The sequence below is a fragment of the Pteronotus mesoamericanus genome, unplaced genomic scaffold, assembly GCF_021234165.1.
Source record: "Pteronotus mesoamericanus isolate MK-2021 breed Mesoamerican mustached bat unplaced genomic scaffold, CSHL_Meso_final scaffold_85, whole genome shotgun sequence".
NCBI lineage: Eukaryota > Metazoa > Chordata > Mammalia > Chiroptera > Mormoopidae > Pteronotus > Pteronotus mesoamericanus.
This window is the reverse complement of record NW_026555329.1, coordinates 68661445-68681020: the sequence shown is the minus strand read 5'-3', so window position 1 is coordinate 68681020 and position 19576 is coordinate 68661445. Positions and strand designations below refer to the sequence as shown.

General features: G+C 40.9%; 1 protein-coding gene across 1 annotated transcript in view; it reads left to right on the top strand.

The window, feature by feature from the left end:
- The window catches only part of CHCHD3 (coiled-coil-helix-coiled-coil-helix domain containing 3), a 271951-nt gene that overhangs the window by 193791 nt on the left and 58584 nt on the right, over positions 1-19576 (top strand). The gene's annotated exons all lie outside the window — the stretch shown is intronic.

Below are 19576 nucleotides of genomic sequence, written 5' to 3'. Positions count from 1 at the left end.
CCCATAGCCTATTTTATATAATGTACTTTCTGAATCTTCTCATTATTTGAAGAAAGTCATTTTTCTTTTGAGAAAATTACAGCTCTTAAGGTTTATTCACATAGAAAAACAGGGTATGGGTAAATACTCTTTATGCTCTGTAATTCTCATTATTTACTTACCCTAAAAGCAGTAATGGTAATAAAATACTATATAATCATAGTAAGTATATTAAGGAATTGAAATATTGACTTTTATTTAACATATTTCTAGTGGTAACTTTCTTTATCTGCGGACAGTTTAAGGGAGAGTGAAATGTTTGTTGATTTAACAAGTGAAATAAAAATTCTGAAACACGTATTCTCCTAAACCTATGAGAATGATCCTCAGTCAGTTTTGTTGATTTCAGGAGGGACTCTTCCCCAATTTCTTGGTCCTGTTATTTTTCAAAATGAACAACTCAGCACCCTTGTTATAATTCAGAACTTTTGCTGAATGTCTTCTTATTCTCTTCGCTTTCTTCGTCACCATAAGCTGTTCACCAGGCTCAGTCCTTCGTTTGCTGTTGCTTAGGGTGAACTGTATGGCCGGCGCCATTTAAAGTCTGGGATACAGCGGAGAGGGTGACAGACAACAGACTTAACACTCTGCTAATATGTGACAGTCAATAACAAGTATATTTTATGTCAAGTGGTGATAAGTTCTATGAAGAAGAAGAACATAATAATGGAGGAGACAGTGGCAGTGTGGGGGAGGGGTGGCAGATAGAGATGGGATTGTATATAGGGAGGCAGCCTTGGATGGATTAGGTGCCGACTGAGAAGGGCCCCGAGCGCCAGGCGCGAGCCGTGGCTATGCAAGAAGAGCCATCTGTTAGGTGCTGTTGAACACCAGGTCCTCAGATCTCTTGCCTTGTTTCCATGCCATTTATTACTCTAGTGTGTTCTTCACTGTCTTTTCAGAAAGTGCCAGGTTTGCTTTTCAAGTACAGTATCAGTCTTGCCAGGCCTGGCAGACGGTGCTTATTTTGGTCTGCACTTTGTTAACAGATCAGTTGTATGCTAAGTTCAAATGGCACTCTGATTTCAAGAGTCATTCTAATCCTTGTTCTCCTAGAGGAATAGTATAATAGGCACCGTGGGCCTGCTAGGCGAATATTGAACTATTTTTAAAAATTCCCTATCAGATGAAAATGTGCTCGAGTCTCCCTGTGACTGCACTCCTTCCCCCGAGCTCCCCACCCCCTCAGTCCGAGTCAACAGGGATAATTCTGCCCAGCTTTCTGAAACAACATTTATTGTGTTGCACGCTTCGCCAGTGCTGTGCAACACACCTTTCATCCGTTGTTTTATTTAACCCGCTGGCCGTTCAGCGCCGCTGTCCTCGTTTTGCAGATGAGAGAAGTGCGGCAGGGTAACGGTGAGCAACGTCAGTAATGTCACCACCAGCACGGTGGACAGTCAGGACTTGAACGCTGGTGGTCTACGCTCACATTCGCAGCCCCTCTACCGCACAGACTCGTGGCAGGTTGGAGCTGGGGTGGGATGGAATTAGACACAAAGGAGTTATGAAGGCCTCTTTGACTCGTAGCACCCCTACCAATACTAACCAGCATATGGATTATCCATGTATATATTTGGATATTAGTTGGGCAGAACTTCCCCCTGCAACCATGTCCATAGATGGGAAACAATTCGTCCGTCCACCAAGTTGACAGACATCTGTTTTCACCACCTCTGTGGTCCCTTTCCAGCTTTCATTAAGCTTATCAAACAGAAAAGGCCTGATAGCTACTGCTTGTACCATCTTCTGTGTAGTGAGTCTCCAGTTTTGGGGTTCGTATGCCCCCCCCACCTTTGAAGGAATTTCTCTCCCCACTTTCATGGTCATAATGCCCCCGCTGCCCTCTAACCTCCCACAGGAGCCTTTTGATTATTCTCTTTTACATGTGACCTCTTTTCATAAGGCTTTTTTTTTTTTAATATACCTATTTGGAAAGCCAGGCTGCCTGTATTCAATCCTGGCGGTATCACGGACAAGCTCAAACTATCTTTGAATTATTCAACTTCATTGGGCCTCAGTTTCCCCCTCTGGAAAGTGGAGGTAACAGTACCAAGCTGATTGTGTTATTGTAAGGTCTAAATTAGATGCTCCGTATAAAGCACACGGCATACTGCCTGGATTTGACACATGGGTTAGTGTCAGTGGATGTTAAATATTGTTATTAACACATCTTAACCCCCTCTGCTGTCATTGCACATGCGTGGAGGACAGGGGTTATGTGGTATAGATTTTTGTGTCCCTTGCGTATAGTTTCTTACATGTAGTGAAGCATTGGAAAGAAGTTTACTTTATCTCTGTTAAGGGTCTTCAGAGTCTTTTACTTGGATAAAATGAGCAATGAAACTAAACTAAAAAATCTTATTTACCATCTCATGTCATATAATAGAATCTGTAGGAATTAGTATCCTGTGAACCACCCCTAAAGAACCTATATTGTTTTTCTATCTAAGCAGGTTACATAAAAAAATAACACAAATAAGGGAAACTTTACCATCTAGGATCATTATAGCTCAGGTATAATTTTCTTTTTAATGAAGTATTATTCTTTGGCTTTATGTTGACATCACCTATATTGGAAGGAAGAACACATTAATCTTTGGAAAAATTATATGGCTGTGTTCCATATGGTTCTGAGTGATAGCAGGAGATTGAGGGGGCTTTCAGTGAACTCACCAAGTACTTTGCTGCATCACTTTCGTCCATTGAATTCTAACGTGGTTACTAACTATAACTAGGGCTTTCATAAGAATGAGGAGCTCTTCTAGACGGTAAACTGAGTCTCCAAGGTAGCACGTGAACTGCTCAGTGTTGCAGTCTGAATATCAGTGTGCAGAACAGGGTGACCACCCAGGGTGCTCTCAGCTCAGATTTCAAATCTATTTAGGAAAAAAAATGTATGAACACTAAGCTAGAAGATGTTACTGCTTTGTGAAGATAATCTTCTTAACTTTTTTATACTTTTTCTTATCCCCACAATGATTTGATGGGACTTGAGCAATATTTGAAGCAATGTTATATCTAGAAGACTGGAGTCCTGTAACATACAAACTCTAAGTGGGCAAAGGACTCTAAGCAGTTTGGTACATGCTAGACTGTTCATGCTTTGTGGGCTCGCCCCTTCAAGCTGATGTCAGAATGTGGACGGGCAGGCCAGCTGCTGGACGGGTTGTGCCGGTGGCTGACAACCTGTACAGAACTATGCATTACCTTATTGCTTCTGCTTTTTGTAAAGAATAGAGAGAGTGTAACAAAAGCTTCCAGGGAAGTGGAGCCAAAGAGGAAAGAGGAAAACAGGGTTGAAGAAAAAAATTAAAAAGGAACTGAAGACAACTGTACTCTTACGTGAGCTCCGGCATCCCGATTGCAATGACTTGCATCCCAGCACAGAGATCTGCAGACAACCGAGCTGGCTCTGCGGGTGGAGCGACTGCCCCCGAGGACAGCGAGGTGTCAGTGACCTCTGGACCAAACAGCCGTTTGCCTGCGATGAGATAGTTGAGCCTCTCCATGGCATTCCTCTCCTCTGGCTCTGATTCTTTCAACAGAGGGGTAGTTTAATTTTTAAAACAAAGACCCTGAGACCCAAAGAGGTTGAATGGGTTGTTCAGGGTCACAAGCATTCAGGCCCTTTTTGGGAAGGGACCTGTGTCAACCAGAGGGCATAGAACTCTAAAATAAGCTGCCTTGTGGGGTACGCCAGCTTCCCTGCCACCATCAGTGTTTTAGGCAGAATGAGATTGTCACTTGTCAGGGATGCTGTAAAGAAGGCTCTTGCAAAAGGGTTTGAGGACCTGTTTGCCTCTACAACTTCAGGTTCTGTGATTCCAGCTCCAGTGTCATTGGTTTAATAAGACAGTGTTCTTCCCCCAGCTCCTTACGGAAATGGATCTTTAAAAGCATGTTCTTACATTTTCTTTCTAAAATAGCAGTTAGCTTTGCATCTCAGATTCTTTCCAGTATACCATGTGTATCATTTATTTGGATTATTAGTTCACCAGCTAACAGCCCACAGTTTTAGTTATACTTGAAATGTAGTTTGGAGAAATAACGCTGCCGCTTCTCACCAAACCAAAAGCTCTTTGCCGAGAGGCCCTCATTTTCCCCGCTGTCAACCTGACTGATATTTTAATTTTTCTGCCCTGTAGAAAACTTCAGTCTCTTATCCAATAGATAAATGAATGAACCCCCAGGAAATGCAGCAGAATGTTTCTGTTTGCCAATGCAATAAATGCAGAAGCTAATAAACGTCTACTTCCATCAGGAGGAGGCGTGTAATGAGTAAATGATGAGAAAAAGAATTCGGGGAAACAAATGATTCATCCAATCTAGGTTGACAAACAATTTCTTAATAACTTGGCCTCTAGTTGGAGAGAGGGCTTTCACCAGGCAAAGAGAATGCCTGTTGAAACTAAGGCCAGCGCAAGGCCATTTACATCTAGCTGCTGATGGATGTCGTCTGGTTACATCTGGGTCACGCTGAGCAATAAGCCGCGACTCAAACATGGCCTGGGTATTGCACACCTCCCTCACTCTGTAATTTCTGTGAATGTGTGCTAGGAGAAGGGATCATTCCAGGGCCTAATTCCCATTCCTAACCCCAGATTACATTTCCATTTTGCATTTGTCTTTTTAATAAAGACCTTTTTCAAGAGTAAAGACCAGTCTCTTTCCCTTGAGATGTGTTCATATCAACGGGCTCCAGAAGAACTTCTTTCCTGTGAGTAAATATGCTATCCATTAATGCCCTTGCGTGGACTCGAGGCTCTAAGTGGGAATGAACAGAATATAGGATGCTTTGTCCCGCATGGATGGCTGCATTTTTGCTCCCAGGTCTTGTTTGGAAGGACTTACAGTAGGCAGAAGGCACAGCATGGTTAAAATGCGGTAAATGAGATAAGCCTTGGAAGGAGGAGAGTCGTAATCCATATTGAAGATGTGTGAGAGGAGAGTCCATGCCAGACCGAAAGATCATTTGATGAGATGTATTTTATTATCACCCCTTTGTGGGATCTTTCTAAGAACAATTCTCAGAAAAGTCATGTGGAAAGGATTGGCTAGCAAACACCAGCAGTTTTCAGGGACAGCTTTTCATGAATATTTCTAGAAGACTATCAGATTTGCTTACTGGGTCTTCCATAATTATCTTTTCTTTCCCATTCTCTACTTCTCACTGCCCCCTGCCATTTTTTAATTTTTTTTAGAAGTAAGACACATCCTGGCATGGGTTAGTACCCCATGAATGAATACATTTTCACCGGAGAGCAGTGAAACCTTTAAGCAGTGGGAGGGTTTAGGGCCACAATGGAGGAAATGTTAATGAGTCATCAGATAAAAGCTGGACAGAGCAGGTGCCACAGGGCCCTCAGCGCACTTGGCAGCCTGCGATGTGCCTTAGAGATGCAGGAATCCTGCACAGTGCTTTCTAAGCAGAGCCATTATACCTGAAAGCTAAGACTTTTCAGTGTGCTTCTATTCACATGCATATTTCTGTGCCAGATCTTTCAAAGGCCTTTCCTTTGAAATACAAAAAGATAAACATGTCTTTGAAATGGATAGGTGATCCCTTTGCCACTTTTGAAATCGTTCTCCATTTCATATCTGAGATTTTTAACCCTTAAATTAAGACTGACTCTTCTATTCACCTGAGCAGTTTTATATGCGTTGCCATCCCTTGGGAGAACCATGTCACAGTTATTATTCACATCTGAGTTTGGGCTCAAAAATCGATGAAAGGAAATTAAAACTTGAGATACGTGTTTCATCTGCATTGGATCTTATTTTGGTTGGGTATTGCAGTCCATTCTTATGTGCCTGAACATGGAGGTATTCTATTTATTTTAACAAAGACAATCATGAATTTGTCAAGTACTGTGTAGAGTATTCATTGCTTTGCACTGAAGAAACTATAATATTTAAAAATCTCAAGACCTATATGACCGTAAAGCCCTGGCCTTGGAGCATAAGACCTGGGCTACTCAGTTTTGGCACTTGCTACCTATGGGACATCAGGCAAATGTGTAGCCTTGGTTAAGCTACACAGGTAAAATGAAGACAGTAACCTCTGATCTATCCTCTTTCTTGGCTGCTTTTTTAAAAATCAGTTGAGATAAATGGTTGTTTCCCCAGCCACGCTGGCTGTTGGGAAGTCCAAGTCTCCACCAGCCTTCCAATGGCTCGAACCCTTGCCCTGACGGACTGCGTTCACTTGTGAAGGTGGCTACCCCAGAGCCTGAGCTTTTCCCTAGGCATTCTTTCACTGGACACCCCTCCTTGTGGATTGTCAATGCTGGAATCGAGTAACTATCTTTTAAAAAGTGTTCCCCTCCCCTACGAGCACCTTGGTCGCAGGCTCTCGGTAGGTGTCTGAGGGAGTAAAAAGTGAGCACCGACCTGCTTAACAAATGGCAGCAGAATTTCAGAGACACCAGGAATAAGATGGGTCTTAACCTTCATAATTTAAAAAAGATTTTCCCCATTTTCAAATGATCTTTGCTGTCTTATCTGTGTTGTCCTTGTGGATGGATTCATTTGTAGCTTGTGGAAATGCCAGGCTTTTGTTGTTACTTTTTGTTGTGTGTTTGAGGAAAGCTGGTACAGTTTGGAATCTTATAAGAAACTGTTGTGTAACTGTCCTTACTCTTAAATCTTTTGACGGAGAACTAAAACAGAAAGGAATTTGAATATTTCTCCTCTCCTTTTCCCTTTTCAGAAGAGGAGGAAAAAGCCTAAACAACTCATCCTTGCCCTGTATGAGTGATCTGTTACTTAACGTTAGCTGTTCTTTGTGGTCAGATATTTATGTTGCTGTTCTTTTTCAGTAGTATAAACTCTGTGATGAAAAGTTTCTAGTGAAGCCATTTAAAACGTGTCACCTTAAATTGCTCCTGTTTATACTCTTACTAGCAAATTTTGAGGGAGGCCATTTCTTCATATACTCATCAGCACTTGATAACATTTGTATAAGGCAAACAAAAAAAAAACAGCCACTTTGGTATGGGTAAAATAAAACGATTTTTTACCAAATGATTTTGTCTCTCAAATTTTCTGTGACCTATCCAATGCCACTCCCAGGGAAGTGCATGTGGCAAATACCAGTTTTCTGGGTCTTTTTGTCAAGCAGGAGATTTTGAAGAATGACACCTCTCTTAGGTGAAAGTTTTACTTAGAATATAATAAAATTATTTACAATTTTTTTCTCTTTGGCTGGGTTTTACCTAGTTTTTCTCCCAGACCTCTGATAGGGCACAATGCTGGGGACTAATGTAAATCCACAAAGGAGAAGCTGCCGAGGCTCCTAATGCCACGCCCCTTCCCTGTCCCACACCCAAAGCTCTATTGAGTATAGGTGTTAAATGTCTGGTTAACAGGGTAAGCACCTAGCTCTAAATGAGTCAGCCTCAAAGGTGACACAAATGCCTTTCCGTGCATAGTCATGAAATTATCTTTTGAAGCTCAGGCACGCTTTGCCATTTCTACCTCTTGGAGCACCCCTCGGTAAGGCGTTCAGCTGGCAGCTTTGCTGAGGTGTCAGAATTGTTTTCATCATCTTACTTTCTTGGAGAGACATGCACAGTTTGGGATTCGGAGCCTGCCTCTGGCACTCTCCCTTTATGTGAGCTCCTTATTTTCTATAGTGTTGGAAACGTATTACTTCTGAACAAATAGATTTGATTCAGTTTGCGGTTGCTACTCAGCTGGTGCCTAGAAGTAAAGAAATCGGCTCTATCAGGTCTGTGAAAGAGTTCAAAGGTTCGCTCAATTTTCAGGAAACTTATTCTTAAGTAGATTTTCTGGATCAGAATGAGTTATTGGTATTGGCCTCAATCATATTTTAAAAATTCAGGTGCTACGCAAAGAGAAGTGGGAAGAAGGCAGACTGTCTCGGTGTCTCCAGCATCTCCTGGCAGGGAGGGTCCTTTCTCCCCCCGACTCCTTCCTCCCTGGGGTTCCATTTTCACTCTACACACTTGTACCTGGGGAGGCATCCTTGGTCCTCCCGCCGTCTGGCTACGAGTCCCTCTCAGGAGGTTAGCTGACAATACGCTAACGGGTTACTGTAGAGCTTCTCAGCCTGCATTCCGAGGAAGTAATCTTTGAGGTCTTCTAATCTGCATGAGAGTCTTTAATATTTGATTCTGCTCTTTTACTTCTGTGATTGATGTAATAATACTGTTAGTCAGTAGGATGGACTCCACATGCCGGAGGAACCCCAGACTGGATGACGGAGCGCAGTCCCTCCCGGGGTGTTGGCACGGTAGCGGGGAGCTGCTGGAGGCTGAAGGGGCCACGCAGCTGAAGGCGGTTATCTTTCTGTATGGGGGTCACTCATACTTCTCTCCCCACTAGGCTTTAAAGATGCCTTCACCCCCATCGCTAGCTCCCGCTCCTGGCCTGGTCCATATGAACTTGTCAAGAATAATTCCTTTAAATGAATGAATTTTAAGTTCGCCTGTTAGAGGTGTGAAAAAGAGGGTGAAATGGGTGAGGCGAGTTCATTGAAGGAAGCATGTGTTGTAAATCCTTCAGATGATGAGTAGAAAACTGTGAGTGAAGGAATTGTTTACGCTTTTCTTTTCAGGCTGTGGTTTTCAGGAGGACGCTGTGTGCATGTGTGTGCACCAGCGCGTGTGCTGAGCAAGTACAAGAGTGTTTCTTACATGTAGTGAGATGCTAGGGGACCAGCGAGGGCATGGCGGAGAGCAGGCAAGCCTGAGATGTGTTGTCAGTACAATTGTGATGCTTCCTATACAGAGCCATCCAGTGGCTGTGCTGTTAGATGTAGCATCACCTCATCTAGCACTTTTCAAGTAAGACTTTCGACCTTGACAGTGACTGTCACATTATATAGCCCTCAAGAGAGCAAGAGGTTCCTGCACTGGAAACATGTAGTAATTTAAAATTACTATCCAGGACTTGCACGATATCATGGTAAATTCTCATGTTAACCCTTCTGGTAGCTGTGAAATTGCTTTGTCTCACCGTCGTAGAAGAAACAGTGAGACGCACAATCACGTTGGTCTCGGGTGTATGATATAGAGGTCTAAAGGTGAGGGTGGAAGGGAGAGACTTTTATCTCAAGTAGAAGAGCTAGGAGCAATAGAAAGATTTAAGACCTGTTATTGACATTATGTTAAAGATGAGTACTAGTGAGAAAAATGAACGTATTTAGGGTAAATTTCATTATAAGCATGGTCAGTGGTTGCTGTGGGCAGGACAGGGTCAGAGTTACTGTCCCAGTAACGTCTAAATAAGTTATTTTTTTTCACATGATACGAATTTAGGCTCAGTGCCTGCTGAAAATTAAGGCATAATTAGTTCTGGGTTCTGGGTTTTTTTTTATTAAAATGACACAAGCCCATGTTAAAAACTAAAATTGTAACAGAAGGCTATTTACTAAGAAGGAAAAGTATCTCGTCCTCACATCCCTTTCCAGGGATGTCAGATATGTTTTGCAGAACATTTCTGGGTTTATGTGTACACAGAAGTATACTTATCATATTATAAAATACGCTATTCAAATTATTTTACAGCTTTCTATTTTTTATACCAATTGGACCTTTTTTCACCCATATAAGTACAAGTAGAATTCCTTTATGTCTAAAGGGATTACAATAAAGTTTTACTGGTAGAAATATCTCTGATATGAAACTTGGGGTGTCTGACAAAAAGAGCTAGAGAACTTCAAAGGAAGTAGAAACACATCCAACATAAGAACTAGAGATGATGAACAGTTAGGTACTTTAGAGAAATACAGGACTTTAGAGATTCATCAGAAAAACAACTTCCTAGGAATAAAAAAATAATTCAGCCTTGTGATCCTGTGGCACTGTAATTCTTTATTAATTACACATTTATTGGTGTGACTTAAAAATTGATGTCGGTCTATCTAGTATGCCAGAAGTGCCGTAATAGTGGGCCAAGTATCCTGTTTGCTCACCATAATATTCCAAGTTCTTGGCCTAGTGTCAGGCACAGGCTTCCATTATTTGTGAAATGAAGAGAGGAACAAATAAAAGGAAACAGAATGCTAAGTGAGGATTTGGTACAGTTTATATAAGTTGCTTTGATGAAGAAACTGAGGCATGAGACAGTGTGGCTAATATATAAGTAAGATAAGCTGCACAGTGGCAAGGCTGCCAATGAATCTAGGATTTGCATTCTAGTTAGAAAACTAAAGCAAGAAAAAAACCCCTAAAACTCTTAATTAGTAAAGTTTCCAAAGTGCCTGGAAGAAAATGAGAAATGCTAGAAAAAGCTCTGAATACGTCTGAAATAGTAAAGGTAGAATGAAAAGGTAATTACAAAAGCAGTTTATTAATTTCGCCAAGGTGCCTAGGAGACAGTGGGGTTTTCATGGAATGTCGCTTCCTAGAGATGGTAGGATTTGGCGCTATTAAGCAGTCTGAATCCATCCACCTGATCAGGCTTGTGCGTAGCTGGGGAGGTGGCCAGTGGAGACCCAGGCTCTGATCATGGGTCGGCCGGGGAGCCAAGCGCTGTTGGCGGCAGCGGTATTGTGACCAGGAACCTCTGGCTCCCTCAAGGAGAAGCCAGGCTCTAAGCCAAGCGCTGAACTTACACTGTCCCATTGATAGAAACAACCTCAAAGATAAAGTCCTCATTTTAGACTTAAAAAGTGAGACTCAGTTTAAATAGCCCAAACCCTTCCTTAGTATACCTTTTAGAAACAGAATACCAAATCTGATATACCGTGAATCTGAACCGCTGTTGGCAGTTCGCAAGTTATTTAAATATTTGCTTTGATTTTCCTGTCTTGTAAACAGCAGGAGGGAAGGAGATTAAAGGAGAGTCCAGAGAAAATGGAATCAAGATCATAGGTTTAAGGGGTGCCAATAATGAAAGGTTCTTTAAGTTGCCCTCTCATCTATTCAAGGGCCACTTTTCTCGCCGACAGTTCCCAGATCCCTCCCGCTGCCCCTCAGCCCGCCTGTAACAGAGTTCAGAGGGTTCAGGAGCTCAGGGAAGGTAACCCGCAAAGTAGCCATTAGGCCTTCTGCGAGAAGGTTTCTCTGGCGAAATACTGAAACCACCAGATCAACTAAATTTAGACCATTAATGATTTTTTAAAATTCCATAGCTGTTAACATTGATGTGGTAAAAATTTAGGTACATTGCAGTGAGTCTCTGGATTCTGTCTTTTTCTATAGAAAGACAGGACAGTTGAAGAAGCATGAACTCTCCGGGGCCACCTCATGCCATTGAAGAGATGACTCTTTGAGGGCTCTGTGCCAGGAATTGTATCCATGCTGCATTTGCAGCATTTAATTGCATCCCAAATGCTTAGCTCTCATCTTCGGGGACACGTACTTGCCTGCGTCTGGCTGATTACATACAGGCTGTAACTGAAGTAGGTTTTCAGTTGTTAATAGAGAAAACGCAAGAATTAATATATAATTATACAAGAGTAAACTCTGTGTTTCATGTACTCACAACTGTAAACCTACTTTTGCTCACCCTGTATTACAACATACTTCATGGGTGAGTGTTGTAACCGAAAGCGTAAAGAAGTTTGTTTTGACTCTGACTACTTAGCAATAGGAATGCTCTTATTGAAATGGTCAGAAGGAAGACGTGTGTGTGTGTGTGTGTAAACACTAGACCTTTGTTTGAAATAGCTAGCCAGGTAGAGTCACACTTGCGTTTGGGTGGTTTGTAGGAGGGATGGAGACCTACAGTTAGTGGTCGTTATAGGAGAGCTTAGAAGAAGAGCCACGCTTTCAGCCAGTCTGCTCACACCCAAGGTCAGACTTGTTTCTTCTCTCACTCACTCTTAATAAACATGGAAAGAGTTGCTACCGCCCTTTAAGGGACGGTGAGTTGGTGTTACCCTCCTCTGAGAAATAGTGCCGGGCTGCCAGAATTTAAATTGTACCTCAGTGTGATGTATTATGTAGTCCTGCCCAGATCTTCATGGGAAGCATTTTGTGAAAGAACAGACAGGAGCTAGTTAACAAATTTTTCTTGTGACCTTTTGGATTCGTTCTTTTCTTCCATGCTACAGGTATGATGATATTAGTTATAATAGAAAAGAAATAAGGTCCAGAACCCGCGAGAAAAGATTGCAGAATACTGTGTGCGCATATTTTCTTTTGATCTAATTTAGACCGTGAAAACAGATACTTTTCAGTCTAGCAATAATGTGTGTGTGTGCGTGTGCATTTTAAAATATGCTTGTAACGGGAGATTTTCTGCAAATGGAAAGGGGCAGTGCAGCCACATTGTGAAGCCTGGGCCACAGCCAGCACGAAGGCGCTTGGGAAGGTGCCCACTCTTGTTGATTCCCACCATCTCCCTTCGCTGTCGCAAAGCTTTGGTCTTGGGCATCAGAATACCAGGCGGGTATGTCCCCCACACCCTAAATTAGAAGTTTAAGGGAGATTGGAAAGAAATATTAGAATACGTGCATCCCAGATCAATCACACTGTTAGGTTCAAGACTTTGTGCTGTCACTTCAACTATCTCAGCAGGTATGATAAATTGACGCAGTAAACACCAGTCCCAAACGCCTTCCTTCTCCTTTACTCTAGAAGTGAGAAAACAAAGATGGTCAATTTCCAGCCTCTTTTGCAGCCAGGGTTGTGCGTGATATAAATTCTGGCCGAAGAGATGTGAGTGGAAAGCTCTGGAGAGGCTCCTCTTCCCTTCCTTCCCTTCCCCCTTCCTTGGCCCAGGGCATGATAAATGGCGCTGCAAAGGCTATCTTGAGACCACGCGGATAAAAGCCAAATGCTCAGGGTGGCTGAGAAGTAATACAGAAAAGGGCCTATTTATTTGGTGATATCCTTGGCACCCGCATCAGCTCTGGGTTTCCAACATCCAGACTTCTTATTACATGAGAAAAAATAAACCACTTTCCCGTTTAAGCTACTATTTGTAGCTTTAACTGTTATTGTACTGTTACTGTCGTTGAACACAATCTTAAGTGACCTCCATTTCCTTTTTATGTGGCAGGGCAGACTGACATGTTCATCAGTTTGTAGGAGACATGTAATAAATGTAGTATTCCACTTTCTTTGTGTTCTATTATATCATTTACTTTGGACTTGTCCCTGTCCCATCCTCTTTTTAGTAAAAGAAAAGTGCGAATATAGCTTAGCATTGATGTGTCACTGAGTGTTCTGAATAGAATGGTGAATGGGATGAGATCCTTGCTTTTAGGGACCCCATGGACTAGGTACGGAGATCACACATGCGCATGCATATTGTTGGTGCAGTGTGGTGAATGCTTTGGTAAAAGTCCATGGTGCTGTGAGAATGCAGAGAAAGTGTAGGTATGAACCAGTTAGCATTTACAGTGTAAAAAACTGCTCTGAACTCAGTGGATTAAAACAGCCACCATTTATTTACCTCATGATTCTGCAGGTCCCCAATTAGGGCTGCTAACAGCTGGGCACTTCTGGCCTCCGCTGGGCTCACTCAGGCTGAGTTGGCTGAGGTTTTGTGGTCTAGGATGGCCTCGCCCCGGAAGATGCATCGGCTCTCCTTTAGCGTAAGCTGACTGGCATGGCCCCTGGCCATGGGTTCCAGGAGAGAGGCTTGTGGTCGGAACTGGCGCACCATCACTTTGTCACGTTCTGTCGGCCAGAGCAAGTCCACAGGCACAGCCCAGGTTGAAGCGGTGCGAGAAGATCCCGCCCTTCCGTGATGGGAGAAGCCACAGGGTCGCGCCGCCGCGGGGCCGGAATGCAGAAGAGTCAAGGGTTGCGGCCAGTGGGCAATCTTCTGCCGGGCACCGAGGGAACTGGGAGGGGGTGCAGCAGCGATCTTCTTAGAGGAATTCATCTCAGATTTTTAACATTCAAGGATAATAGCATGTTCTTTTTTATTAGCACTTCATAAAAAGCGATGCCGTCAATCATCCTCAGTTCTGGAATCATTTTTCAGTATTGCCAATTTCTACTCTTCCCTCATCTTTTGAACATCAGTTTTAAAAATAACCCATAAGAAGATGTTGCTCTGAGGAGGGAAAAGTTGCATGTCAAGAAGTGCAGGATTGAAACAGTGGTTGGACCTTTTTTATTCCATGTTTCTCATGGACCGTTTAAGGGAATTTTGTTCCCTCGAGCTGCTTCATAATTAAAGGGTTCCATGAGAAAATCCATTTGGGAATCATGATGAGCAGTTATTTCCTATCTTGAGATTTACAATGCATACTCCTGGCATTAAAATACTTTCGGTATTTAATTGAGTTAATTGTATTTCATGGGTGACAAGGTCCAAAATTATTGGTTTGGTTTTTATATGGCCTAGTAGTATCACTACATCTATGTCTATGTCTGTCTGTATCTATATCTATATCTATATATCTAAATCTATATCTATATCTATCTATATCTAATCTACCATTGGCCAAAAAGTCCATTTAGTTTTTTCCATAAAATAGAAGACACATTTTTCATTTTTGCTGATTGGGTATCAGAACTTTATTGATTTGAATATTTTGAGTATGTTGGCTATCTCCTACTAGTGGCTTCTAGTGGGTAGAGGCCAGGGGTGCTGCTGAACATCTTTCAATGCATGAGACAGCCCCACAGCAAAGAATTATTTGGCTAAAATGTCAATAGCACCAGCAAACTTCGCAAACCACTTTTGACACATTCGATCAGTCACATCATCTCCATACACTGCGCAAGTCTTTTTTTGCATTTCAGTTGAGTGTTTATCTTTCTTGATAGGTAGTTTGCATAATATGCCAAAAATGTTGCATATCTTCTTCCACCTTCAATATTAAAATGGGTACACAAAAATTCACCAGTTTTGATGGTTTTTTTTTTAATGGATGCTGACGTGACAAGTGCCACAATACAATCTATAACAGCAGTGTTTCAAATAAAGTTAAAGACAACTGAACCCTACTAGAGCCATCATAGGAAAAAAGACTCACCAAACTTTTTGGCCAACCCTACACACACACACACACACACACACACACACACACACACAACTATATATATAACCTTATATATAAATATATATATATTTTTTTCCATAGCCATTAACATTCTCAACACTCCCCAGCCATTGTCCTCACATGGTCTCATTTATCTTGAGGAACCAAGAAAATAGGGGACAGATGAGCAATGTAAGAAAAATCAGTGGTGTAATGGAAGAAAAGATTTTTTTCAAAGATTTAAATTTCTATTAAAATAGCTTTAAAAATATTATCAAATGGTATATACTCTTTCTTACTGTTCCAATAATTCTTAATAACAGTTAGCATTCATACAATGCTTACTCTATGTAACCCCAGGTTCTGTTCAAAGACTCTTATACGAATTACCACTTTTAATCCCCCAAAGAATCCTATTAGGTCACTGTTGTTACTCTCCCCCTTTACAGCTGTGAGGTGGCTGCTGGGGCGCACTAGCATGTTTCATTGCACAAGGATGGAGCATTATTTGGCAGTCTGACTCTGCTAAATAATTTGTCATCACACCATTCTGCTAAAAACCGCTCAATCTAAGTGTGTAGTGCTGTGGACAACATATTCACGTTTTACTGAAGTTTATTAAAACTGTACAGTGGAACACTCAGTCTCCCCAACTCAGTTTGTCATATGCATTTTTAGTGATTGATCCCTAATGCCTTATATTGGAAGATGTTTTAATATAGAAAATGAAAATGCCTCTCGTTTCCATTGATGCCTTGATCTCTAATATAGGTCACAGAAACATCTCCCAGATCTAGCATTATGTTGTTTTGGAGATGGTTTACTTCCTAGCAACTCCTATTTTACAAAAAAAAAAAGGGGGGGTGAGGGGGATAAGCCATTATCAGATTTTTTTTAAATTTTATTTTAATTTATTTTTTCAAATACATTTGTCTCTGCCTACCCCTACCACTTAGATTTTTGATAGTGCTAAAACATCTAAAAGATACTATTGCTATACTTTGAATTTATAAGATCAACCTTCTCAAAGAAAATCTTGATGGACATTATGTCTTATGCTTATACCATACCATAAAAAGTTTAAATGAAAATAATAAATTAATGTTATAATATTTGATTTAAATAACATTTACCTGCCACAAATCCATACCACTGGACAAATCATGTCAAAGTATTTTACCTGATATTGATGGAGCAGGAAACTGCAGAATGAATATAAATGAACATTTTGAAATTGATGCTCTGAAGGACCTTGAGGCCTAGAAACAAGATGGCCGCACGCAGGGCAGCGATCACTCATACAAAGACCACCTGGCCAGGTCATAGGCACCTTTCTCTACCTGTATGCTTTTTCTTGTTAAGGTCATTTCCCCAGGTGGTTTGTCTCACACCCCACACAGTTTGAGGACGTAGTATTATCAACAGAAGGGGATATATGAAGTTCATTTGCAAATATATATATATATTTGCTTTGTGTATGGCCATATTTATATGCATGAATATACAGGGTCCTGTAGAAATAACACCTGCTTGAGTGTGGTGGGAAGGGTAATAATATGGTTGTAATAATTCATAGTTTTAACTCGAACATTTCACCTAAAATATCATAGGTGTGCTTTAGGGTGGTACGTTACAGAATTACATGCTCATGATTTTATAATAAAAGATTTTGTAATAAAAAGAGATATTATTTGTGCTGGACCCTGTATATAATCTTCACCTTCTTTGGAAATAGAAATGTGAATGTTACTTATTTGTGGCACAGATCATATGGGTCTTAAAATCTGGCTATTAGAAAATAATCAGACAAATATAATGAATGTACGTGTGTACTACTGCAGACTGCAGGGTTGACCAAATACTAACAAACTTAGTTATAATGATGACATTAACATAACAGTAATTTATAATTGATAAGACCAGCAGCGAACACAACCTACTACCATCTCAAGACAGCAGATAACAAAACAATCTTTCTGAAAATTACGTTATTTCTCTTCCCTTTGAGTACCTGTTCAGTGTGGGGATACTGCAGCTTTGGAAGGCGGTATGTGAGACCAGAGTCCTTGGGGAGTTTGGGGTCCAGTGTAGAGAAGCACACGTTCGTAAGTTAACTACTGCTAGTTACCAGTGTTGTAACATCATTAACTTACTCATTTTGACAATTGTATGGTCATCTAAGATGTTGACATGAGGGGAAAGAAGTTGAAGGATATACAGGAACCTACTATATTTGACCCTTTTCTGTAAATCGAAAATTGTTCCAAACGTCTAAAATTATTTCACAAAACAAAACTGAAGAAAAAGTACTGTGATTTAGTACTGTGTGGACATGCTGCAAGAGCTTAGCGTTTAAAAATGTATATAAGATCTCGACTTAGCCAACGTCTTCAGTGTGTACCCCCCACACACATAATTTTATGTTCTCTCCATACTAAGTCACTTACTTACTGTTCATTGGATTCTTTGGGGAAGAAAGGAGGACGGAATACAATTTTTGTATGTATTACAAAATATTCATAATGAATATAACAGCTACTTGTGTACATCTCATTCTAAGGACAAGTCATTTCAACATATAGAACAAGGCAGTGAAGCCCCACTGCATTCCCTTCTTTTAGGACATACGTCCCCCTCGTCCCCTTCTACCTCTTCCACCAGACGGCCACCACTTGGAGATAATCGCTTGAATTTCTCTTCACTAATTCTGTTTCATTATTATGTACTTTTCCAAATTGGACCTGAATTGCACCCTTTCGTATCATATCTACAACTCTTTTTGTCTAATTTATTTTTCTCACCCCAGTATACAATTTCTCTATATGAATACCCAGTATTTCCATTCTCTTCCTTGTAAACAGAGAGGGGCAGAGAATACATGTGTGTTTAATCGTTGTTCATGTTTAAAAGTATTTTCTGAGACCAAAAGAGATTTCTACTCCTGAACTCCAGTAACACAGCTGTTAAGTTAACCCTTTCGTTATAAGTATTCTTCTTTTCTTTTATATCAGATGGAAAGCTCCATGAGGATCTCATTTCTTAAAAGAAACATTATTGGGATAATAAGGATTTGTTCATGTTGAATAAATGGGTAAAGACTTAAATGAATGACACTTGGTCTGTAGACAGACCATTAGCATATTTGTGTTTACTCTGTTAGTTGCACCGTGTTGCCTCCTGGGGACTTCTCTTTGCTAGAAAGAGTTGTGCATGGTGGGGGACTGGCCGCGGAGGAGGAAATATGGAACATAAATAAAGACAACAACTTTAAATTGAGAAATTATATGCTAAGTTCGCAGGCAACACAGGAGCAAGTATTTTTGCTTTTAACATCCCAGGGGGAAGTTTGGCAGAATCAGTAATAATTTTACTTGCATTTGGCACTACAAAGCAGAGGGGAGCTCATCAATTTATATTATGGGAGAACTCCTGACTTGGTTCATCATTCTTGTTAGAAAGCCTAATATTTGTTTTGATCCTTTCGAATTTGTATCCAGAACGGAATTGTCCAAATTACTTCTTTTTCTTTAAAATTATTTTATTTTGATGCTGATCTTACTCTGCAGAAACACTTCATAGATTTCACAGGTTTCTGGCCTTTCCAATTGATTTCTACAACAGCTGCAAGATAAGCAGGTCTGGCATCATCCATATTTTACAGGCGAGGAACACTGGAGAGGAAGTGGGGGAGGTTGGAGGACCTGCTAAAGGTCACAGAACAGAACGAGAAACCACCTTCCAGCCTAGTGCTGGCTTTGTCCAGACATTACCGTTTCAATGCTTAAAATAATTGAAAGAATTAATCAAGAGGTTATTGCTTTGCCAGCATTTTAATAGATAATTCAGTAACATAATACTCACTTGACAGTTCATCATAGTAATATGGGGCCTTTCTCATCGGTGTTAGTGGTGATTAGGAAGCGCCTTTTCACTGCCCTCTTTGTTAGAATGGTTCAAAGAAAAGCTTTAAACCAAACATGGCAACAGAGCGTTCATGACTGGTATTTCAAAGGAAAGAAAACTTTTACAAGTAGAACGGATAGGAAGATGTGACACAGCCTAAAGTTAAAATATCTGAGAAGACAAATGGTTTTTTGATAGCCTGAGACCTAGAGATGAATTAAAACCTCTCAATATATAGACTAGTGCGGTTGATCATTCAAATTGCAATTTTAAAAAATGCAGAAGCAGTACACTTAGAATATTGTCTTCATGTCAGAAATGCACCTTTGTGCTTGAAAATGATAAAAAATTACAATCGATCCTTACAACTGTTCTGTTCATCTTTATTGATCAGGTGCAAGAAAGATAAATCGCAGCCCAAATAAGATTATAGTAAATGTTAGCATCGGAGAGGACTGTGGGTTGATAGAGAGCCATTCATCATCTCAAATGGTGCCCTGTCCATTCTCCAGCCACCCTGAGCCGGCTGTCTAATCACATACCTATTGATTTTATCTCCATCCAACAAACCTGGATGTGACTGTCATTGGACAACCCAGATTGTTAAATGCGAAGGGGTCACTGGTGTGAAGAGGATTTCATTTTCATTTTCTCACCAACCAACAATGATTTATGAAAAAATAAGCTACCCCAAGTCGTACATGTGAAACCTGAGTGATT